The following is a 26,642-nucleotide window of genomic DNA, read 5'->3' on the forward strand; positions in this document are numbered from 1 at the left end:
TGAGCAGCGGGGATCTGTAGAGGCAGTTCCATATTCACCCACCAGCTCCTTGAACAATACTACTCTTTTTCGTTTTCTTGACCAACACCAACATAGAAACGTGTGTTAATTAGTCCTCTGGTGCCTGCCAGTGAGACTTGAGATGTGTAAATACAGCAGAGGATCTGTCCTCGACTGTCCCTCGTTATAGATAAAGGCCTGGAGCCAGATGGGAAATTCTGCTGCTCTGACATGTGCAGTGACATTCCTGCAGGTCAGAAAAGAAGATAGCTGTATGGTGTGTGTTTGCTGGGGGCGTCTGATGTCCACAGGCCTCGCTAACGGGCTACCCTTTGGGGTAAGCACACAACAGTGACCACGGAGGCTTAAAAACATAGGTTAATAAACTGCTGTTTAAACAGGAAGCCGTAGTTACAAAGGAGGGTATCACTAATGGGTTAGCTTTGTGTTTTTGAAACAAGGGGGCACTTTAAAATACTTACGTTATTTCATCAGATGCCATCCAAAATGATGTAAAAAAAACCACATAATGCTAAACCATGCATTGGGGAGCACATTACTATAATTTAACATGGCAGAAGTAGCGGAATCCTCTCAGCTCTTCCAAACAGCATGTTCACAAGCATGCTCGGTGACATCTTCCAGACTTTGCAAAATCAATAATTAAAGGAGATCATTTAATACAGATTGACCAAGGCACTTTGCTGCAGAATATATGCTATAGCTGACTTACAGAAACATGCACCACACATCCAGCAAGTTGTTTTAGGGTATATTCAGGGACAACTGGCTGTCAAAACAAAAAGGAAACATAATTGTATCCCAACAAATGTTGAATTCAATTAACTGAAAATGTAGATTGGGGTTAACCACAACATAGCTTTTCTTTTAAATAAACATGTTTTTGTGCTGTATTTTATTCAAGCGCTTAATTGGTGCTTTGTGTTTATGGACTGTGACAGTGGCTACTATCCCCAAAACACATTACCTTAAAGGAAACTCTTAAGCTGCCAACATTTGCAATTACACTTTAGATACTGAAAAAGTGTTGTTATATTCACATATTCACATTATTAATCTCATTATTTGAGTTTTAGGACACACGAGTCACTCAAAAAGCAGCGTCACATTGCATTCATTTCTTTTGACATGCAAAGAGGCTGTTACATGTGTCACTGCAGCATTACACGCCATCATTAATTTGCTCTCTTGTTACTGTGCACCCACCTCTCACTGCTTTTATTTCCTCACTCTCAAACTTTCCTCTTTGACTTGGCATGATAATCACCTCGCTTGAGAGATGGCAGGCGAAGAAAAGAAATCGAGGAACTGTATGCACGAATAACAAGCTGACACCGCACCGTCAGGCAGTGAATAATCTCCCCCACACTTCTGTTCCTCCCCCTAGATTCCCACCATAAATATAGTGCTTAATCTATTTCTATCCTGCTGTCACTAGAAATGTATGTGCTCTACAGTTTTCAATTGTTTCATATTTCCTAGAGGGTTGGTAGATTGAGCTTACTGAATTACAATTACACACCTATTGGACAAACGGTTCAATAATCTTTTATATCTTCATATAAATTTTGCCATTTTCATCAAAGCGTTGCACGAGCATGTCTATTGAAATCAACCAATGCAGTTGTAAAATATAAAAACAGTGTGCACACGAAGAAGAAACAGTGTTACAGGAGAAGAGATGATAAACTGTACCAGTGTCTCTAGTGGTGAAGTCATGTCGCCCCTCTCTGAACCATGTTAATTACTGAGCTGGAACAGGTAATTTACAAGGCGAACCTTCACTGAGGCTCAGTTGAATTGGGTGCATTATGATAATATTAACATAATCCGGTCTTGTTAAATTGGATCAGCAGTTATATTAAAGCAGGCATAGCTTTCACTCCGTGTCACTAATTCCTCTCATGCTCAAGTCATAATGAGAAATAAGGAAGCACTTACAAGGAGGCGCACACACTGAACGGCAGGTAGAGATTATCCTGGCACGCGGAAATAAAGTAAACACACACTGAAACACACACACTTAGGAATACACACTTTTGCTTGCAGTCTGTGAGTCTAACTTTCTCAAATGAATAGCACTTTGTAATAAAGCCAGCAGGATTTTAAAACACATCATTATAAGGCTCCTGGGGAAATTGTATGGGATAGAGTCCAGTTGATACTCCATGATTTGTGACAAAATGGAGTTTTGAAAATAAAATCATACTGTTGGCAGGGCTTAAGCGTCACATAAATTATATGTCAGTTTAGATATGTAAAAGTAGGGACAGTGAAAGCACAAAAATAAGGATTAGCATAAAAAACTGATTGCTAGAACTGAAAAACAGGAAAACTGAGTCATAATGTTTGAAAATCAATGTCTGCGGGTATTATAGAAAAACCAGCGAAGATAAGTACACTTCTTTATACATGCATTGTGTTATTTATATAATAAAATGAACAGCTTCTTTTATAAATAAGGCTGCAACTACAGATTATTTCACTAGGAGTTATATCTTTGTAAGTCTTCTTTTGTCAGTAGAAAACGCATAGATAATCAACATATTGATGTGATATAAAACAACAACGTGCCTCGTCAGAGAGAGAGGAGTAGTGGACATAGAAACAGCAGACAAAAGTCCAAAATGACCATTCTCTGTCTTATCTGACACAAAATGCAATTTCAGGTGTGAACAGTAAACTCATTTCCATTTTAAAGTCTGGCCATGCTTTTGTAAATATTGAGAGTCTGCCCATCTCCCTGCTTCCCACAAACAAAAACTTAATATCCAGAATTGGCTATGACTTGAAAAGGATTTATCATTATGCACTGTGAACACACATAATATGACAGTCAATACCCTATCGATCACTGCGGAATTTTAATTTACCCGTAATGACACACCATTAAGTGAACCTGATTGATAGTTTATACACATGAGAAGACCCAATTAAGCTCCATGCAGGAAATAGAATCGCACACACATGTGAAAGGCTTGAATCCACACACTCCCATTCCATAACGCTATTATCTCATTCTCCACGGCCTCATTTCTCACAAAGCCCTGGGGTGTGTGAGGGGACAGTCAGGGTTGAGCTCACACACGCCCGGGCTGCCAGGGAAGGTCTGTGTTAGCACCGATTGCCAGAAGACTCGGGGAAATAAAATCCTGCAACACAATGTGGAGCAGGACCTCTGCACACTGCACGCAGCTGCTTCACTTTACAGGAGCTTACTGTTTATTCAGAGATAGGAACTGGAGACTGAATATTCAAAAGACATTATTACAGCGAGATAAGTAGGCTAAGGTCTTCAAAGCCACAGAAAACAAAATTACCACAATATAAAATAGCTTGGGCTGTGTATCAAGGCCAATTGATTCCTTTAAAGCTCACTTTTTGGCGGACACTGTGCTTTGGAAATAAAAAGCACACATTGTATCCCAGTTATTAAGATTTTCAGCAAAACAGAACAGTGCATTTCACCAATGAAGATTAAAAGCACTAATCATTGGCCTTTAGTATGTTTATTATACTCATTAATTCTCATTATTGCGATTATATTTCTACAATATTTTGATTTAGATTGTTTTATTTATTTATTATCTTTATTTTTTAAATTTCACATGGTGTATTTCTCAGTTTTTTAATTTGTATTTGTATTATTATTAATATTTGTATTATTTAAAAATAGGCATGATTCTTTCCTAAAGGGATTTCTTATAGCTTGGATTTCTCTGTTTCAACTCTGTGGATTTACTTTTTTGTTGGGGACAGAGGTGCAGGTGAGGTTCTGTCAGAGACTATAAAAGACAAGTGTTGGTTATCAAACTCAAGAACGTCCAATCAATACAAAAAGACATACTTCTAAAGTTACCATGAAGAGAGTTTTTTCTTTTTTTTTCTCATCAAACACACTTCCTCGCTGTATGAAATGGACTGCAGGATTCATTTCACAGTCAAGTCACGCAATTGTTCTTTTTCACAGCTATTACAATATTATCTGTGCTGGAGTCTGCTGCACATTTTGGACATGGCGCGTCATCGTAGAAATTACTTTTTGGATCCTACTCATTTTCATTAGTTTAAGTCAACATATGATCCATTGCAGTTGACTCCTGCAAAGTATATCCCAACTAAATCCTCCATTGCTAAGTGTTTTGTTTTCACAACAAGGGCGTTAAATTATTACGGTACATATAATACATCGTGGAGGGTTCAATAGCTCAGAAAGAGTCTACTCTGCTGCTTTTGTAATACAGGTCATATACTAACTAATGCTAAAATATTATGTCAACCAGTCTGTATCTCACAATGAACTTAGCATATTTCAATTTTAATTGAATTAAATTGAGGTGATGGGCCAAGGAAGGAACTGTTGAGTTAAAGATATTTTCTCATTTGTCAAGCAATATTTTTCCTAGATGGTTTTTGTAAGAGGCATGCTAGTAACATCCCTAAAACATTATAATCAGAAATTGTTCGGTAGCTAAATCCATCCGAAATGAACATTTTTGTGAAATATCTCCACAAATAATGGATGAATTGCTACAAACAATTTGGCAGTATTTTGATGATGTTGGGGAGACGTATCATGCTCTCAGGGTGAATTAATCTATAACTGGACCTTATCTCGACCATCAAAAATACTAAAACAAAATACTTGCCAAAGTATTGAGAATCAGCTTTAGTCTTTGTTTGGTGCCATTTAGTAAATGTTAGCATGCTCTGACGTTGAACATGGTAAACATTATTATAATGCTTGTTAGCATTTAGCTCAAAGCAGATCTCGGGTCCTGGCTGCAGACCCATTGCTGTAGAGATACTCTCTCTCCTCCTGCTCAGTGTTTCCTGTGATGTGCCATCACAAAGAGCCCAGCTCAGAGCTGAGGAACAATCAGCAGACAGAAGTGACGTGTTGCTGGAGGCCATGGATCTGATGAGTGGACTGCCAGCAGATAGCCACACACATGATTAGTGTCAGATCAGTGACATGATTTAATGTGATGCCTCAGACATGGCCCAGCTGTTACTGAAGAGAGCCAACTCTCCACCGGCGCTTCTTTAGCTCCAGACAGAATATTATCTGTGGGCGGAGGCACTGGTTAGAAACTAAATCTCCATGCGTCTCCGTCAGAGCAACACCAGCCTCTATCGCCTGGAGGTGACACCACAGAATACTAAATCAGAGAGTTGGTGATTAGCAGAGTTGGAGAAGTAAAGACAGGAACCAAAGCCCAAGTCAATAACTCTCAACGCTGAATTTAACATTTGTCTACAAGGTGCTATAAAAGTGTTCCCCCCATTTTTCAATTTCCACATAAATATCTTAAAAGAAGTTACAGGACTCATGTGGTGTTGACATTTTGCCCGCAGTTTGTTAAGAGGTTTGTGTCATCTACTCATTCCACCGTGGTTATCTAAAACAAAGTGATATGTGCAGTTCATGCTGACATATTGTCTTTTTTCCAGAGAGATCTGCTGAGACAAAAAAACATGTATCAGGGCTGTCAGCAAAACAACATGGGGTATAAACTTGCCGTGGGGAGAAAACACTCTTATGGTGAATAAAACATTACACTCGGGAGTCAAGAACATACACAGGCATTACAAAACATACCGGAGAACTTTCCTTCTCACACTGTTGTTGGAAAAATACTTTTCTAACACATCCACAAGAAAAGCGACGACAACATCTTTAAATTTAGAATGACGCCCCCTGAACGTGTGATGAACACTAATTAACAACCTTTCAGCTCCACACACTTCCAGTCTCCTGCCTCTTTGCACATCGCATCCCCTTGTTGATGCTGCTGCGCTGGCAGGGTGGGTACTGGGGACTTTTTTTCTATGCATCCCGTAAGATGTTAATTTCTGCACCCCACTGAAAGTGTAACCCTCCTGTTTACCCATTTGCATCTTCAGTTTCCAGATAAGCCATGAGCTCTCATCCTCAAGTTATTCATGCTTTCACACAAACATTCCTCTGCATACTTATGCTCCAATGTGCCCTAAAAAACGATACGACCTCTGCAGATGTTTACTGTGGGGTTTTTGTTGTAGTCATAGGGAAAAATAGGTAATTGTATTATATTTTCTCTTGATACTGTACGCAGGGATATTACATTTAGTTATTTCTTGTTTTAATTATACATTAGAGGTCCGGGAATACTAATATTTCAATCACACTTTCTGTGTATTCAGCATCGAATGGCCAAGAGCTGTTTAAATAAATTAGTACACTTGATTGTGTCATTTAAACTGGAAGTGAACACCGCTCCTCTTGTCTGAGTGCTGGGCTTCATGCCCAGACCTGTCTGAGCTGTGTGCAGAGCTTTGACCTCAGTCAACAGCATTTTCTGTTATATTTCACACAACACTCTCGTGGCTTTTCAAGCAAACAAAGTGCCATAGAGACAAGTGGAGGCAGGAAGTGGGCTGAAACTGGACAGAAAGTCTGTTACGGTCAAAACACTGATCAGTGGATTACACACAGCTCCTTCACCTCAGCACATACAGTGTGCAGTGTTACTTTAAAGAGGCCTCTTTAACTGAACAGCTACACGTAGAATACTTTGTGACAAAATGTGAGTAATGGTTCATGCCAACGAGTTTAAATCAATGCAATTATCCCCTTATTAAGTGTGTAACACAGAGGGCTTAAGCAAACAACTAGTAGACTTCCAAGCATGAATCCAGCTCTTCTGCTTAACCACCGCTGGGCGCAGAGTCCCTGCTCTGTATTTTTAAGGCTTGTAAAGATGTAACTGGAGTCTCAGAGGTGTATTATTCACAGATAAACGCAGCTTGCGTCCATAGCCTTCATCCAACACTCACATTAAAAGGTTTGTGCTCTCTCCTGTTCATATCTCTACACTCAGACTCTTTCTCCTTCCCTTCGTCTGTGTTACTGCTTATTTTTACTTCCTGTCTCTTATCTCACTCTCGCTGCTTGCTTTTCTTTTGTCCGTTACGTTCTCTGCGTGTGTGTACTGTAATTCTCTGCTCTGAAACAAAATGCCACCCAATCTCACCATTATAATTCTCTGATTAAATTCCTGGTTGAAAAAACAGTCACTCGCGCTCTATTAATAAGATTGAGTATCCATGTTTAACACAATCTAATGGATGTGTGAAATAAGCCCCGGCTATTAATGTTTAATGTGTAATTGAATGTTCTACATGGCCAAACTTGTTTACAGGAATAATTGATGATTCTGAATTTCCCATTTGCCTGAATTACAAGAAGGGACAGAGACAAAGAGAGGGACTGAAGGTAGTGAGGTCAAGTTACTCATGTTAGAAGTAATTACAACACGAATCAGCGCTTGTTTGATGATCTCTTAAAAGCCTGACAAACCATATATTTCAACCGCCTGCTGATTTCTAAATAAAGAAACACAGCAAAAGGTATCCTTCCCCGCTTCTGCTAAGAGCCTCTAAACTGCAGACTGAGAGGAGCCACCGCAGCTTTATATTGTTGTTTGTGCGGCTGTGTTTTCTCATTTGGTCTGCTGTGTGAGTTTACCTGAGAGGGACAGCAGGGTGTGACTGAGATGGAGAGTGCAGCCACACGCTCCGCTGCACACCACACAAAGTCTCCAGAGAGAGGTTGCATGCTCCCAGTCTCAGTTTATTCTTGGACTTCACTCCACGCAGGGCTGTATGACTTATAAATCAAACATAGTAGGAGTAAAACTAACCATTCTAATAATTTAACTTTAGATTATCTTTACTTTATAATGATACAAGGGAGAAAAGGATGATATCTCCTTATTTGAGATGATGGAACAAGGATTTCTGGACATTTTAGCATGAAAAGTTACTTTTTGCGTGGCATTTCTTTCAGCTGTTGATCGACTAGATTTGTCACCTGTTGCAGCTCGAGAAAATACATCACTTAAAATATAGTCATAAAATTGAAACATTCAACATTCTTAAGAAGTTATCTCGCTGTATGCAAAGTATGCTTAAGTCACTTGAAAAAGGACTAAATATCTTATGAATTAAACTTAATAATACTATAACTAAGGATTATTCTCATTATAAATTAATATTTAACATATTTACTTTTGTACTAAATCAAACAGAGAAAAGCATGACATCTCCATTTTTGAGAAGATACAAAGAGTAGTTTTTTCAATTACATTTTCAATGATTTTTTTAGTTAGTCATTGGATCTCTAAAAAAATAATAACTTTAATTATTCTCCACCGATATTGCAATGATAATTTAACAGCATAACATAAAAAGTGTTAATGTCATAAAACTAAAAGGAGTTTTTAAGAATACATTGATGCTTCGTCCTCTCGGTTCTCTCCCACGTCGCTCTAACCAATCAAAAATCAAAGTGCGTGGCCTGCCAAACACAGCACACCTGTAACACTGTTTACTGAGGGGGGACAATAGCCAAAGCTTTATTATCACACACAGAGGAGCTAACAGCTGCAGCTTCACGTTCCTTTCCTGCCACTCTCACTCCTGCTGCCTAACCACACTCCCTCCAGTCATTTAGATCCCTCCCAGGTGGCTCAAATTTAGTTTGAACTTGCGGGCGAGTTTAAGCTGATGAATGGCTTTTATTGAACTTGAATACATTTACGGATTGAGATTAGTCAGCTCCTTCTCTCTGATGATCAGAGTCCGCTAGAGGATGTGCTCAGCATTTAGAAAGAGCACCGAAGGAAAATAGGCCAGATTCTGTTAACAGAAGAGGAGGGAGCGCTTGTTCAGTGTGAGCTACTCGAGAAGGATCATGTCAACATGCTTATGAAGGGATAATTTACACAGGAATTTTCTGTAGGATGAAGGGACTTTTTTGCAGAGTTTAAATTCTTTCCTCGCCCTTCCTCTCTTATCTCTGATGTCCATCTACCTTGTCCATAAACTCTCCCTATCATTAAGCCTCTCACAAATTAAAGTCACTGACATCAGATCTCCCCCAACTTGAGTAATATCACACCCATTGACCTTCCCCTCCCTCTGGCCGGCACAGTGATCGATCCAGCTGTGGCCTTGGTGCTAATCTTCTAACGGAGCGACAGCAGGTGACGGTATTTCACCGTCCAATATGATGCAATTACTTTAAAAATAAACACATTTAGGATAGCAGCTGACCTTCCGATGAAAGGAGGAGGGTGGGCGGGTTTTTTTTGTCCCTGTAAATGCCAGTGAGGCTGCGGTAATTTATCAATCACCCTGCATCATCAACAAAACAGATCCTAAGCTGCTGTCACAGAGAAGTGAAGGAAAATGTCTGTCAGTAACTCTGCTCCTCTTCATCTGAAGCCTTTAATGCCCCTGCAAGGTTAAATTGTCTCATTGCAATTACAGCTGCCACAATTTCAGTACTTATATCCTAATTAATTGTATTGCTTAGACCTCTTCAGTCCATTTTGCAATAACATGAAGCATTTACATCATGAAACTAAATCCCCTCCGGGAAGATTATTAGAGTGGTTAAAGTACTGTGATGAGATCACACGCACTTCAGTGAATAATGAAATGTGCCATAATCGCTATGAATTTAAGCGGTGGTAATCAAAGCAGATATGATTCTTTAAGTTCATACTTACAGTGATAGCAGCACCGTCTGACCTCGGCTTGTAAATACTCTGAAGACAGGGGCGATGAAGCGAGGCCCGACACGCATCACTTCCCCTTCTAGTATCTCACTACAGATTTCTTACACAGACATCCCTCTGAACTGAACATGCTTATAGTGTACCACCACAGAGCAACAATCAATAATTTACAATAAGGGAATAGAAATGCAATTTTAGTTTGCTATCAGCTGTTCCTGAGGGCAAAACAGTAGCATGTTTAAGTGGAGGATGTCATGGAGTTTACTCACCACTTGTCAATACCACTCGTTTAATGCTTGAATCATCACGGGTATAGTTGCGAGACTTTTTTGTTGTTGCTAAAATAGATAAAGCTCCAAACAATGCATCTTACATTAGACATTTCCTAAATGAGCACAGTATTTACATTTCTCAGCGAAAGATTGTAACAAAGACCTTCTGAGAAAAGTTTTAAGGCCAGTTTGAGCAAAACACATTTAAAAACTAAACATGCTCTCCTTTAAAATAATGTTGTAGAGTAACTTTATGCGCGTGTCTTCTATATACAGTAGTATCACCCTAAGAGTCTGCCGACATCTCCTCCCTTTACCACTATAATACCCGACAACTTTCGTGAAATACATTTTACATAGTGTGACAGCTGAGGCACCATTCAGAGTGGAACTTTAAACGTACTTTCATCAGCCTCGCTCTCCCTCTGCCCATGTGGGAATGGACCCCGTACACGAGATTGTGGCGAGATGGGCATCTGCCCGTCCCCATGCACTATAGCGGCCTGTTGTTGGAAAGCTGAAGGGACAGCGACAAGCACTTAGCCGGTCCCTCAACAGCCGGTCCCATTCCCCTTCTCTTATCTAAAGTGACAAGAGGAGTTTTCCAGCCCTCCTCTGCCCGAGGCTCATCCTGCATTATCTCCCAGTGTACCAGCACCACCAGATATCTCATGCCCCCGACCCCCTCAGCCTGAAAAGTATGCTAAAGAGGATGATGCTAGAAACTCAAGCAGTTGTGCAACTCGGATGTTTTTCCAAACTGCTGATCGTATCCGCAGATGATGGACTTGGAGCAAGTGTGCAGAGAGCATGTGGAGACGAGAGCAGGTCCATTTCCCTGAATCTAATGCCATGTGGGGATTTGCCCTTCCCACCAAATGACTGGAGTCCGATAAAGTATGTGGGGAGAATGCAAAGCGACAAAACATGGACTAAAGCAGACACCCTAATGAGATATTGATTGCCCACACTGATGTTTACACTTTTGGCTGCCTAATAGTCTCCAAGTCCACCATAAACAATTGGCCATCTGTGCAAGCACATTCACTGCTCTGCGCTGCACTTTAGCAACGTCTGATGTTTGGATGAATTAACTCAAGTTTCAATACACAAGGCAGACGCTATAACCATCACACATCATTAATACATTTTTACATTCTTTCATCAACTCCTGCTGCAAAAAGAGGACCAAAACAACCTAAAATAACTAAATGAATATGCATTATTTCTTTCCTACTGAATCACTCCACTATAGCATTCTCACAAGTCTAAATTTGACACTTCACTTACACAGCACAAATCAAACGCATGAAAATGCATGATTTTTAGCTGTTTTGACAATTTATAAGAGTCAAAGGCTTCCAGCAGAAAAACATTATCTTCTTGAGAGACGACCTCAGCAATTACATCGTAGCCCCCCGTTCTGACTTCATCCTCCCCCACTGCTAAGTAGCAATAGTTCCTTTTCACTCCATTCTTGTATTAATTGTGAATAGCCCCAGGAACTAATTCGGGTAGTTTTCATTAGGCATGGTTTATACTTTATAGCCAGATGCAAAACAGCAAATGATTAAAACACATTTTTGTTCTAAACAACAAAAGAAACTGGGCCTGTTGTTTGGCCCCCGCTGCCTAGAGTGAGGGCTGAGAGCTCCCATATAATGAACCTGGGAAGATCGTCTTTGTGCAGAATCAATAGTGACGAGCTTCTTTAAAACACTCTACTTTGAGCCTTTGATGCCCGGGAATGGCATTACCCCTGTTAAATAGGACTCTGGACCGGCAATACGAATGCAGCTCACTCTGCACGCTCCAACCAAACACACACACACACACACCCACACAGTTGCACCATTACTATCACAATTACAGTGGACACCACAGCTCTAGTCTACTAGTTGCTTTATTTATCACCCTGATCATTCCCACTCAGCAGATGTATCAAATGTTACAGTTTTATTTAGGGTCAGAGATAAATCTGCAGACTGGGCCTGGCAGCAGCTCTGAGGAGAGGTGGCTGTTTGATGTGTGTGTGTGTGTGTGTATGTGTGTGATGCTCTCTGCATGCTGAGCACACACCCTGTAACCCTTCTCATCCTACCAAGCCACACACACACCCTGTAACCCTTCTCATCCTACCAAGCCACACACACACACACACACACACACCCACACCCACACCCACACCCACACACACACACACACACACACACACACACACACGAAGAACAAGAATGCGATGGGGAACTGTTTTAGGATTTTTAAGGGTGTCATGTGTCAGTGTGATGTAAGTGCGATGTGAACACATGCATGTGTGAGTGTGTGTGCAAAGACGGTATGTGTTGCGTCTGAATGCATTTTGGCCCTGTGCACTTCATAAAAGCTTCAAAGTAGTTATGAATTAAAATACACCCTGCCATATGCTGCCTTCCTGCTGCTGTTCACATTCACACTGGCTGTCAGGTGCTGGTGAATTTAATATTTGCTTTTAAGTCCTTGCACGTATGTGTGTAAATGATGGTGTATATACAGCCACCCATCACTGTCACATCCCGGGCCTAATCACACATACATTGCATCACTTGTTAAGTGCTTTCCCCCTTTCTTTATAGCCTTGCATTTCAAATGAGGAGAATGATTCTGGAAGCAAAGAGGTTGGATTCATGTCTGACTGTCCAACATTAACTAATTGGCAGCAGTATGAGAACAATGAGGAAAAGACAAAAGGAAACAGTCATCTTTAGAGAGGGAAACAAACTCTAAGCAGGCCAATGAAGAAACAATTCCCACATGTCTCCTCACATTTCTGCTTTAATATGCTGATGCAGAAGCTTTAAACACCGGACTGAGCCACTCTTATGTACAAAAGGATGGTAATTTCAGCAACACAATGACAGAGACATCTGAAACCAGCATATGAATATTTGAAACAGTCCTTTCAATTAACGTGTGTGTACAATTCCACTGTGGTCACAAGCCGATATGCATCATGCATAGTTAATAGCTCCGTTTTATTGTTAGACATCTGTGTTTGTGCATTCATGCCTCAATAAAGCATGCATGTGTCGACTGCACACCTACATATTTTAGCAGTACATGAAGCTCATGGCCTGCTGATTGCGTAAAGGGGTGCCAGTCCTCAGGAGCGATATGTGTGAGATTACGTCTGTGCTGCAGAGCCCTTAAGTGTAAGACTATTATGCGTATTGGATCTCATGTGGGAGGAAACAGCATCTGAAAGCTATTTATACAGATGATATCAGTGAATATGGTGGAGAAGGGGATAAACTGTATCTACTATACAAGCCTGTGTGAAATGGACATTATTTAAAGAAGGAAATCCTAAGGAATTAGTTGGGACTGTTTGCTGTTTTTTCTTAAAATTTGATGACAGAAAAATTATTGTATGGACCAAAAGAATAAGGACAGCTTTATAATAAATGATTATCATAACGTTATAAATGGGCACACACAGACTTTAGTTCATTCTAAAAAGAAAATCCTTTACATTGACGGATCTCCTTTTTGTCAGTGCTGTTTACTTTCTTGGTCTCATAGAGCTGTGATCAAGGAATAGAGAAAACAATCTATTAAAATGTACATCTTTTCTTTAAGGAGCATGGAGGGACTTTATTATCAGTGAATAAATTAGCATTGTGGAAGAAAATGGTATCTCTTTAGGGGATTCGATGCTGTCAAATGATTTCATGTGATCTCCATAGCTCTGTACAAGCATGCAGACAAATCACTGGGTCTAATCTCATCTACTGAAGGCTGCCAGTCACATATGTTATGTGCAAGAGCTGGAAACATGATGTGGTTTAAAGACAGTGTTTGATAGACTCAACTCACTCCGTCACACTTCTGATGGGGATTTAATTCAACTGTACATCGGTAGGTAAACCTGATGTGGTAAAGTATGCTTTGAGTGTTCGTAACTCCGGGAAGTTTATCTTTCTTCTGCTCATTGTTAACATCTCTGAAGAGTGTCAGTACACTGATACTGAATGTTTGCATATCTCAGCTAAGCTTTTCTAACGTATGCATTTGCTAATACTACGGATGAACTAAGTATTAAAGAAAACATTTGGAATATGTAACAGTGCTATGCTAAGCTATGCTTCTATGCAAACCTATCGCTGACTCTGATGAAAACAGAGGATATTAACTGCAGCGATTTATGCTCGCTAAAGAATTAGGTTTCTCTTTGCATATTTTCTCTAAACTGGTCTGTGTGTCAGTACTGATTACAGCAATACCTGTCATTGTGCTCATACACAGTGACATTTTTAAATAGCCAATTACCAAATGTCAGTGCAGGATCTACGTCAGTTACAAGCTTGAAAAAATATGATTTTAGATCAAAACACAGCATGTTTTGCCTTTAAAACACAGCAAGCTGCTACGGAAGAAACTAAAACAGGGGTTTTCACACAAAGCTTAAACTATACTGGATCTTGTACAGCTGGCGTTACGTTTAATTTCACATTAGTATATAATCACCTTTATGTAACTGTTCAAAAATCTGTACTATACAACGAATGAATGTGTTACACTTCTTTATCAGTAAGGCTATGGCTCCCATTTTGATATTTTGAGTCTATTTCAGTAAATGTATTCAACGTTTGATTAATGCTTTGTAAGTAAATGTTTGACAAATTCTTGAAAAACTTGAAAATCAACTTTAGATATTAAAGGGATGTATTTTGGTGCTTATTCGCTACAGCACAGAGATTACAGAGTTATACATGTTTTCATCTCTTCCAAATCTATTGCATAAGTTATATATTTCTTAAAATGTGGAAATATTCCTGTTTCATCTACAGACATGACTAAACGTCCCTGACGCCTCTTGTGGTAACACTGCTGAACATACTGCTCTTTGTTCACCGGCTTCTTTCTCCGGCAATGAGGGAAAAGCATGTTCAGTGCCATGAAAAGGGCAGTCCGGCTGTGTTTGGTTTGTTAGAGCACACTCTGCTCGATGCATTATAGAACTGTCTGTTCTGGTTCATAACTCCTCTTCACCTTTTGTTCTGTACAGCTGAAGTAAACACAACATAAATCCTCACTATACTACGGCCTTGTTTTTCTACTTCCAGGGAGCTACTGTACATTCACATTTTGTCGGGCATGCTCCCTTTTTTGTATCCAGTTTTAAACTCTGCAGTAAAAACTCTTAAACAACAATTCCACTTCGAATGCTTAATCACACCACTCCAACTCACAGTAGCTGTAAAAACTTGACCAGACACATAAACACACACACCTCCTGACTAAAAAAAAACAGCAGCACAATCAGCAAAGGCACTTTTAATGAGCCTCTTCCCTCTCCATCTATCAGAAAGGAATTAGGACAGCACTCAGCGACTGAGGGGAGGGAAGCTGGGAGAACGGGGGCACATGGCAGAAGGAAGAAGTCTTCATTAAGGACACTGAAGTGGAGGTAGGAGGAGAAAGAGAGGGAGGAAAAAAAAGAAGAGGAAGAGAGACTTAAGTGATCCAGAAAAGCTTCTCCCCTCCTCTCTCTCCAGCTAATCAGGAGACAGAGTTATGCCGGTCAGAGCGTTTGTTATTCCGGCTAATCCCTCATCACGCTTCTTCATCAGGGTTGGCATTTGACTATCTGCATTAATTAGATGTTGGAATGGACAGCGTACCAATATGACGTACGGCAGATAATGAGAACGCTGTGCACGAATACCTCGCCGTGTTTACCTGCGCCCAGTTTCACTTTTGATGATTCAGGCGGTTTTGAGTGCTGGTGGCGATAATGTACTGTCTGCACTTAGGGAGATAAGTGTGTTAGTTTGGACTAGTTTGGGATGTCTCTCCTTCTGTCTCCTTCTCTATTTTTATCTCCTTCCACTCCTCTATCCCCAAATTCTCCGTACATTCTCCTCCATTCACTCTTCCTCTATCTCACCTGTCTTTCTCGTTTCTTCAGACAGTCCCAGAGGACAGTAAGAGCCACTATCTCTCTTTTGCACACTCTCCTCCACTTTTAGACTCTCCTCCCTCCCTCTACACCTTCATACATAAACTCAAGTTGAATAGTCCTCTCCTTCAAATTCATTCACAGTTATTCTTCCTGGCTGCCTATTCTCTTCTCTGTTTTTGTCGGTCCTCTCCTCCCTCTCTCCCCTTCACTTTCCCTTTCTCCCGCCCTTCTCTTCAGTATTCAATCAGTCATTTCCAAGCGCATGCTGATGCACCTCTCTATCAGAAGTCTCATTTCAGCTGCAATCTTTGACCTTACCGTCTCCTCCGATATAAATGTCGCTTTCAAGCTAACGCAACCTCATGTCGTTTGTTTCTTTCTCCGTTTCCTTTTCGCCATTTTCTTCACTCCATTGCTCTCTCCCCCCTGTGCACCTCTCTTTAAAACCTTTATCAGACAGTGCATGTTGACTAAGAACACATTCTTATTTACAGCAGCAGCCTTGGGGAGTAGTTGCAAAGAGAGAGAAAAAGGTCAGACTCATTCCCATGTTCACCTGCGAGACTGTACTGTTTGCCTCTGAGCGGCTTCATTGGAACAGTAGCGGTGCCATGCTGAAGAGCACTTACGATCTTCTGCTTTACTCAATTCTTCCGTTCTATTCCTTTATCCATCTCCCTGCTTTCCCATCTGTCTCAGGCTGTCACACATCAGGAGAGTGGATTCAGGATATGTCGGAGAGCTGTCTGGTCACTCTTTTTTTAATTTTTGATCTCTCCTATATCTTTGAACGATTCGTTCCGTCTCCTTTCTCCTCTCCCACCCTCACCATTGTAAATAACTGATTATACCTTTGAGTTACTCCATCATATTTCTTTTTTTGACAGCTTTATGATTCTTGTCATGGTGCAGAGCTGAATTTGAGGAGCTCTCAGATACCCGGTGTTACCAAGCCTTTATCTTTCAAATCCCACAAGCTCCTTAAGTCTCCTCTTTGGAGAGTCAGCACCAGAAGCCAAATCTCTCACTCAATTTACCAGACATACAGGCGGTCATTATTTTGTGCCACAATTGTACTATCATTAAAAAGGTTCCCTTATATAACCATCAAGGGCGTGGTGTCTCTGGCTGAGAACAAGGACAGAACAGTACTCGCAGTTACTTATTTAGATGTTTTCTTCCTATTTCCTCTCTCTATTTTGGAAGTGATGATTCAAAAGGAATGAATGCTCAATAAGCCATGAGTAAAATATTCAAATGGTGCCCTATTTACAAAAGCTGGAGAGTTTCGCTCCCACTGCCGTCACATGTTTGTTATGCGATATAAAAAGAGAGGCAGCAGCAACTCCAGAGACCTCAGCCACTGATATAATGTGCCAAGTGGAGTCTTTTTATAGCAGGAGTAAACACATTCATTTGCCACGTTAAAATCAGCTCCAAATGGAGGCGGTTGTCGAGTTTTTGGACAAAGGAGGTGCCACGTGTTTATTTACAAAAGATGGAGGAGGTGTCTTTGGGGATATTTGAGAAGTACAGTAGAACAGTGTGCAAAATCCTCTGGCTCCCACACCTGTGTGTGTGTGTGTGTTTTGGGCCGGACTGCCAGACGGCTGCTATCGTTGTGAGTCAGACAGGCAGGAGGCACAGCGAGTGTTTGAAGTTCTATTCTCTCTCCCGGAAGTTCGATCCGCCTGGAGGAAATTTGTCATGTTGTTCCACCTTTCTGATTCCCATATGGTGGGGTGAGTAGAAGGTGATTTGTTCCTATTTGCTGTTGACATCTCAATAAACACACACTTGTGTGCAACAGACCGGTAAAGGTAGCTAAGAAATTTGTTTGGCCTTGCTGCCTAATAATTTCCTCTCCTCTTCTCTCTCTCTCTCTCACGCTGGTTTGAGGAAGAAGTGGGCCAAGCAGTTGTTCTGACCCGATTCTTGACAGGACATACTTCATCATGTATTCACCTCGCCCCGGGCTATACACTCCATTCTGCTGCCAGACCTCTGATTCTCCTTCTTTCAATCTTCATGTAAATCTGCCTATCATTTATTCTTGCTAAGTTCAAAAGTGTCTCGCCAGATCGCCTGAAACATGAGTTCTCTCTTTGCACCTCCCGATCATTTATCCCACCCCTCTTTATCTAACCAGATCTACCCGAGGCTTACACTGTGTGCCGGTGGAAGCTCCCTCTAAAGTGAATACCTTTTATTCCATTGGTTAATTAAAACCAGTCCTTCTCTCACATTATTAACATGACTCCTCTGAGATCCATCACATCCCCTGGACAGTAAGTGGAAATGAGGCAGAAAGGGGAAGAAAGAGAGAGAGCGAGAGGAGAGATAATATTGTGTAGAGACAGGAAGCCTCAAGAGTGAATCAGCCATTGTTACTCATCCCCTCCTTTTTGCAAGAGGGCTCATGTCATGAGTATTTTAAGTGCTCTCCATTCCGTTGTTCTCCTTTAATCTTGTTAGATAACTCTCTTCCTTCCTCCTCCTCCTGCGTCTTTCTTTCTATTTCTCTCCTTCCCTCCTCCGCTCCCTGCTGCCCACTCAGCGGCGAGTCTTACGCTCTGCCACTAAAAAGGCTAGAGTGCCTAAACAAGGTAGAAGAAGAATGGCAAAGAGACTGAGGAGGAGAGGGAACATGACAAAGATGTGCGCAACGAGCAGGTGTTGGAGAAATCTGCTGGCCGATGGGGGCTTGTTTGTTATGAGGAGGGATGAGTGTGGACCAAAGCCAAGACAGTGGGGAGTGAGTTGTGAACCTTCACTCAGTGTGAGGTGAAGACGCACACTAAAACGGAGACGTTGATTTCTAAATGCATGCGATGCTAAATGTTTGAATATTGACATAAATGTGCATTTGTAAACTGAGAATAAAGCATTGCTTTAATGGGAATATCACATTGGCTTAAATACAATGTAGACACAACTATGATGCAATGCTTCCAGCTTGACTTGTAACCACTATTCAAAGCCAGCAACACTCAACCTGGCTGGAGCAGCTTCAACTTCAATGGAAATACATTTCCCACAAGCCCCTATCATCCCCAGCTCATCATTTACACGGGGACAATTACAAATGAGGGCGTTGTAGAGCAGCAGCCTGGCACTGTAGTGCATCTGCCGAGTCGAGGAAGACACTTATTGCAGGTATAAGGTGGGGCAGCCAAAATTCCTGCAGCTCTTTACAAAGCATAAAAATGGGTCATAAGAGCCAAGGGAAAATTTGCTAGACCAACAGCACAGACTAGTGGTGAAGGATTAGAAATGCATGACAGGATGTGAGTAAAAATCAGTCGATTCCAGCATCCCTTCCCTCTGCCTTCACTGAGAGGATAATTGGCTTTGATACAGGGTCCCTTCATCCACGTAGAACCATCATTACCACTTACTTGAACAAGCTTAACCTTCTCTTTCACACTGCAACCACCTGATTTATTTACGATTACCTCTCTCACACTGCCAGGGAAATTAATTCAGCACAAAGAGGAGGCAGGTGGGGCAGGCACTTGTGCCGAGGAGAATTTGCATGACCCAAAACTGCCCTACCTCCCATCCGACTCCATTAATCAAACGCATAGAGAGAATCCCCAAAACGCCTCCACTCTTAGTCCTCAAAGGTGATAAATTGATCGCTGGCTGGCTAATAATCAGAGGCACAGGGCGGCACAAACTTCCCAAAGATTTATGCCGAGACAAGTGGATTTATAGAGGAGGAAACACGAGAGATCTGGAGAACAAAATCTATTTACTTCATTTGTCCTCCAAGAGATTTGAGATGGGAACTCCTCTGGGAAACCCGGGGGTGTGAGTCTGGGAGAAGTACAATGGAAATAGACTATCCGTCAAGGAGGCGTTGGATGTAACAGAATTATATGTTTTTGATTGATGTTCATGTGGTTCCACTTCCAATAGAATCTCAATCCATATGAATATGCCCACTGCCTTTTGAAGTGTCGAAACGCAACAACATTTGGAGTAGATTTCACTCACCCACCATCCATTAAATCTGATCTAATAACAGCAGACTGCTTAAAAATGACTTTGACGGACACTTGCATTCTTAGGTTTGTCAGCAATAGAGACAGGCAGAAATGCAGGAGGCACTCCAACAGCTTGCCTTAGGCACACATGAGAGAAACCTTTTAAAGCAACTCAAGCCATCACCTTTATGATGCGAGGTGATACAGTGACAGGAAAAGCGGTCTTTTAAGAAAATGATCAATGCTATCATCTTCTCTAATCCTGACTGGAAAAAGGGACAGTAGCGGCGTAGAGTTGCCTGAGAGGAGCTACCCTCTCTCTTTCTCTTCATGTAATTCTCCCACTTTACCCTTCCTTAATGTGTTTTCCCTCTTCCCGTCCTTCTGCTGCCTCTCCCTGTTTCATTCTCAGTTTCATCATCTCATGAGATCTCTCACCCTTCACCCTCTTCATCTATCACTGCCGGAGGCCCTCCTCCTTTTTCCGCTGCAGGTCCTCTGCCTCCCGTCTACCACACACTATCTCACTCACTCCTCTCTTTGCACTGACAGCATGCTTATCCTGTTGTGTTGATGAGATATTTGAACGATTAACATTATGCATGCTGAGCAGATTATGATAGCCTTTGGGGAGGAGCAGTTCCGGAGTGATGGAAAGTTTCCAGCGAGATAGAAAACTCTGCTGATGAGTGGGGAAAGGTAGCATACAAAGATGTCTGCACTCACCATTTTTTCACCTCAGCAGCAGCCTTCCAAAGACTTCATTCTGAAAGAAAGATGGACGAGAACATTCAGTTTATTTCAGAAGCACTTCTCTGCAGAGGAAACAGTATGGCTACTCTCTAAAGGATTAGCAATAACATGAAGCATTTAAAAATGCCAATTTTTAAACCAAATATGCACATAACTCAGAAGAAAAAGTTTCTGCTGTACAGTGATTTTTAGAATTAGGTTCTTTACGTTTAGATGGAAACATTATTCACTTTGACAGCTCACATAGCAAATGTGATATGCCGTCAAATGCAGCCTGACGACTGCAAACTAATGCAAATGTATCTAAAATATCAAACCGCCTTCCACCCAAAGCATATCTTTTTTTGGGCCGCATGACGCCGACTCTGAATAGACACATGATATGATGAACTACATAATTCCATCTGCGTCTGACAGTGACGCTCTCCGGTGCCACTGAGGCAGCTGTTGGTACAGAGTGAGAGCGGGAAGGGAAAGTCAGATCACTTCCCAAGTGTTCATTTTTAGCAGGCTTGTTTGGGTGCAGCGCACCAGAGCTGACGAGCTGAGCACAGAGTTTCTGACACAATGGTGTCAAACTCGGGACTGTGATGTTCAGCTCACACAGGAGAAGATCTCACACCTGCTGCAACATGCACGCACAAACGCAGCAATTAGTGTGTTTGGGAGTGCTGCAAGCCCTAATGACGCAGTTGCAGTACATTGTTTTAATAGAGAGGCTGATGGAATACAGAACATATTACAAACAACAATGTTCAAATGGAAATAATGATACACCAGTGAGGTTACTTCTGATAAATCTTATCACTTGCATCTAGAGCTTAAGCAAGAAGTAGCTACTGAGTAATGTAGAAGTTGTCTTGAGAGTTTTGCTTCACCTCCTCCTTCATGTTCTCAGAAATTATTTACCAGATGGGATCCCTACAGTTCTCTATTGCATGCTGTGTCAGCACTGGAATGAAGTCTTTTTGATGATTTAGTTTCACTTAAATGTGTGGTAAACTTCACAAATAAACACAGTGATGTGACACAAGATGTTGCTTATCACAAGTACTTTTTTGGTAATAGTTCCCTTGTTCCTATTGTGGCTATTTCTATGTTTCCAGGGTCCTCATTGTAAAGAGATAGGTATCATTGCAGGTCAAACAGCAAAATAATAAATGCCGTTTCAAATGCATTTTGAATGGAAAAAATCTGGCCACACTCTTTGGAAATATCACACTGAGATCCAGCTGGCATATTTAAAGACTATTGTTTAAGAAAGATAATTTAAATTGGGCTATTCTGACATATTATCGCAATGAAACGCTGATAAATCCAAAACCTGATCGAAAAAGATGGAGCATATTGAATTGTAATCATGACACCAAACACAACTCTGGATCAATGCTAATGAGTTCTTGTGTCTCCTGGGTTGGTAAATAGTTGACAGTTTGCTAACCAGTTATCCATAGGACCCAGTCTTAATTAAATATTTGATGGTATAGTCATAAAAAATAAAGTGTGATGTGTGTAATTAGGTTTTTATGGGATTAACATTCAAGTTAAGTACTCATAAATTAGTTCAAAGTCAATGAACCACTTAACCCAAACTGCTTTAGGTTTTGAGTCTTCAGCAGCAGGCTTTTTGTAAAAAAGACAATATTGTAGATATTTGTGCGGTATTTAAATTAGGAGGTTTACAGTTAATTTACTCTGGGGTTAATACAAGCACACCATAATTCCTATCTTTTATCAGCACTAAAGTATGCTATAAATGACTGGTCACTGGATGTGATATTCCCAGCATTCCGTGGGAGAACTACATAAATAAATACATAAATAAAAAAGGATTGGATTTTTTTTTTTTTGAACTGCTCCCACTTGACTGCCGTTTTAGAAGCTGTGTATGGATAAGTAATATCTCCACATCCAACTCAACGTGCTGCAGGTTTTATGAGTGGAGCTGCAGTCTCTGTTGGTTACTGTTCAGGGGAAGGTCATAAACGGGCGATTTATGTCTGAAGCGCAGCCAGGAATGCTGATGCACACTGTCAGAGAGCAGAGATACTGTCTGCTTTGACTCACATTTAATGGAAACTGTAAAGTTCACAACTGAAGGCCTTAACTCTTGCACTTTACAGTATGTTAACATAACCGGCAAAAGGAAAGTAGATAGAGCAGAGAGATGGAATAAAACGTTGCTCCTTGTGACATAAAATGCAGGTTTCACCATCTTACATCACATCTCAAGTGTAATTTGAGGTCTAAGTGCAGCGCTGTATGTGAGAGTGCCGCCAGCGCTCGGGTAATCGTCATGGAGAGAAGACTTCATTAGCTTCCACCACTGTCTTGTTTTCTGGAAAATTGTATTCAAAGCAACACGCCCTTACAGCAGTGTTCATTAGCACAACACCAGCTAATATGATGTTACATTGATTACTGCACCGCATATTTTTTCTGGACTTTTAAGCCACCATTGTTAAGTTATGGCAGTTTTAATTGCTATAGACAGGGGTCCATTAGCATAGGTTCTTGGGTGGCCATGGCCATGTTTCTCCAAATCATTAAGCTAATTATACGAGCTAATTAATCAGTATGCTTGGAATGGGTCGTGTGAGCAGACACTGCTCTTTGTTGCCTTGCATAATGAAAGGAGTCCATTTTTAGATGGAGGAAATTAAGAAAGGGAGGGGGAAAGAAACTTTGATCTCAAAACATAAACATATGATTTTTGCACATCAAGATGGAAAAAGCCAAGCTAGATTTGCATTTGTAGAGCTTTGAAGATGCAGACAGGAAAGGAAAATGTGTGCAATGATGTCCAACATCCAATTATCAGAGTCATTGTCATGCAAGACAAACATGTGTCAATCATGGTGGTCGTCACACATTTTCCGGCATCTGCTCCATCCCTTAGATACTATATTGGAAACTTGCAAGATAAACGCGGTACACTGTTAATATTAATGTGTGTGTGTGTGTGTGTGTGTGTGTGCGTGTGTGTGCGTGTGTGTGTGTTTTCAGCAGTTAGGAGGACCTCTTTCCTCGGAGATCATTAGGCTCCCTTGCCACCATATTATTTTCAAGTTATCAATCTGTGCACAGCCATTGACAAAATCAATTAATTTCCCATATACAGTATGTGCACGGTATGGTTATCACTTGGTGTGTATGTGTGTGTGTATGATAGGTATTCATTCTTTTTCCACACAGCTAAGGGTGCATAAGAGAGTCACTGTCAAAATGTATTACTCACAAAAAGACATATCCAAACATCCTGCTCTCCTGTCTTCAGTGTACTGCAGACACTGTCAGCTATTTTTAGCAGCTCTCATTATGCAAACGAAAAATCATCTCCTCAATGTACATGAAGCCTGTTTACAAACCCTAACGGGACTATGCAGATAACACAGCGATGCATAGTGGCAACAGCGCGTAGGATACTCTCCATATGCTTCAACATGTGATTATGTAGCAGCTCCACAGCACAATGATCAAAGTGTTTACATGGGAATACACAACTAGGGCTGCACAATTCCAGGAATACTCAAGATGGAAACTTTCCATGTGAATGACCAGGAATGTATGAGGAAATAAAGAATGAATCCCTATGAAGAATAAAATCAACATGATTAAATACTCTTTAAATAGCCTCAATGAAGCCATGAGGTGAAAGCAAGCTAGCAACAACTAGCAGAAGCTGCTAACAAAACTTTGTTGCTTGCCACTTTCTGCTGTATATATAATATAATATTATAAAAAAATGTAACATGCATTAACTCCAGTAATGCAATTACATTTATATGGAAGCTCAGTGAATGCATGCAGTGGGGGTAAAGTGGTTCTGAATTTCTATTAAATCGGTCGTGGCCAATATATCTGTACATGTGATGTGAGTGTGCATGGTTATAATTAAATCCAATGGGCCGTAAGACCTTGTATTGCTTATTAACTGTGAACCCCCCCAAAATAAGTTCACAGAAATAGTGCAATCATTCAGAACAATCCCCAGATTCCTGAACTTGATGCTCTTAATGTTTTTACTACTTGAATTGCCTTTGCTTTGAAATATGCTTTCCTTGCCTTAACTCTCCCTGGAAATGTTTTGTTAATGTCCTAACCCTATGCAACCTGAGATAACATACATAAAGCACGACGCAGCCTGACTTCTCCTTCTCTTTCATTGCAGGGAGATTCTGAGGAGTTCTCTCCTTTCGTCGCTCTGGTCAGAGGAAGCAATCGCACATTATTATTCCAAACGGGTAAGATCCATAAAAGCCTTCCTTGAAAATTGTATTATTCAATAAAGCACTCCATCTATGACAATCACCACTGACTGAAATCCTTTTTTCACTGTTCAAATATCAATGCACGGACAGAAAACAAAAGATAAAAATGTCAACCATTAGAAATCTAATCAAAGGTCAGGCTACTAAATGCTGTTAGTATAGATAAATGTGAGGAGAGAATGCAGGAGCTATTTCTCAGTCCCAGCTAAATGTCTTTCTGACTTTTATTGTTTGATAATAACACAATACAAGTTGGATCTCCTTGTATTGAACCAGGTTTGATGTTGATAGAAATTGTACTGAATGCCCTTTCACTAGCTGTGCTAACAGTATTATAACGTTGATAGGGAGCAGCATTTTTTACCCGTAGAAGGATCAGTAAAGGACATTTTCTGTATGGATATGACTGGTATTGCTCTGTATAGCATAGTAACAACATAAAGCATGCTGATGGTGCCCTCTGGAGTTCAGGCGTCTCTACTGCTGTTTCACAAGAGATGTTTCCACATTAAGACGTGATGCATACATTCACACTTCTCTCAGAGTCACGGAGATGCTTTTAGCACAATGTACAGGCCCAACACACAGACAAGAGGCTTTTGAAGAAATGGGAAATCAAATAAAGCTGTGATGCAAACACACTCAAAGTGTCTAACGTGATCGTCACATATAAAGAACCGTATCGCACAAACAGCACATGTGACAAATAAAAAATAATTACTCATCGTTACCATAATGATGTGTAAGTTGATCATTAGAGGTCCAGTTCATGCCCTGTAGAGCTCCCTTCCATCACTGAGCTGTTTTTCGGATCATTGATTAGTGCTGTGGTTCCCCCCCTGGAGGAGTTGCGGGTGCAGCTGTAATTGGAGTGCTTGTGTTACTGCTCCCTGGGCACCGCACACCAGAGCATAGCTCGACGTGTCCACAGGATAACCAATGAACTCATCAAATATGTGTTGTTTAGAGAGGAAATAACGTGAGAGCTGGTTATTGGGACGCAGGCTTGCATAGCCTCAAACATACTCCCAAATGTGTTAAATAGGTGAGAGTAGACGCCATGAGGCAATGATGCACTTCACTCAGAGACGTCCACACACATGATGCCCTCTCTTGGTTGTGGCCATTACTGTGAACATTAGTGAAAATGTGTTGCAGGTTCAGGTTGTAAAGTGATTGAAATGTAAGATGACAGTGACGAATGTGGCTTCAGTCGAAAGGCAAGACAAAATCAGTTAAGTAAAGATGAGTGAGTTAGGCTAACTTTGTGCCTGAAGTATTGTTAATGACAGCGGCAGAACTGTCACAATCGCAGCTGTTTTGGAGGCCAGTTGAACGTCCTGCTCAACAACCAATAACGAAAATCTTAATAAACACTTGTTAGAAGATGCTGTGGTGCTTTTCTCTAAGAACACTGTAAGTGCTCCACACTTGTCAGCTGGAGTTGTGTTATATAAAGAAACTCACAGGTGACCTTGTTTAGAGGAGCAATGAGTCCAGCAGGCAACACAAAAAAAAAATGTTCCAAAGTCTACTTCCTAAAACTGCTTACAATAACTGAGAAGTGACCTGGTAACAGCGAAAAAAATGCTGTCTTCCCACAGCAAAGGCCATTTATAACAGGGGGAAAGATGAAGTGCCACACAACGCATTAGTGCTGTGTTGAATTATTGCTCCTTATGTTGTGTATTTTTTGATCAACACTCAGGGATGCATTTCCATTCCATTCGTCTTCTGTCTAATATGTAGATGTTGCCAGATGAGAACTCTTTTGGGAGAAGGTTAGGGGTTAAGTGTCACACTCAAGGATAATTCAGTCAGTTAAAAGA

The 26,642-nt window shown here is 40.9% G+C and overlaps 1 protein-coding gene and 1 long non-coding RNA gene across 2 annotated transcripts in view; one reads left to right on the forward strand and one right to left on the reverse strand.

Annotated features, from left to right (window-relative positions):
• Nucleotides 1-26,642, reverse strand: part of LOC134875715 (uncharacterized) — a 373,215-nt gene that overhangs the window by 166,004 nt on the left and 180,569 nt on the right. The window contains exon 3 of the long non-coding RNA XR_010167265.1: nt 20,516-20,555. This is a non-coding gene — a long non-coding RNA (uncharacterized LOC134875715). The remainder of the gene's footprint in view (nt 1-20,515; nt 20,556-26,642) is intronic.
• The window catches only part of LOC134875714 (receptor-type tyrosine-protein phosphatase delta-like), a 305,785-nt gene that overhangs the window by 87,516 nt on the left and 191,627 nt on the right, over nt 1-26,642 (forward strand). The window contains 1 exon segment of the mRNA XM_063900319.1: nt 24,714-24,786. The gene's annotated coding sequence lies outside the window, so the exon portion shown is untranslated.

This window comes from Eleginops maclovinus, chromosome 14, assembly GCF_036324505.1.
Source record: "Eleginops maclovinus isolate JMC-PN-2008 ecotype Puerto Natales chromosome 14, JC_Emac_rtc_rv5, whole genome shotgun sequence".
In the NCBI taxonomy this organism is placed as follows: domain Eukaryota; kingdom Metazoa; phylum Chordata; class Actinopteri; order Perciformes; family Eleginopidae; genus Eleginops; species Eleginops maclovinus.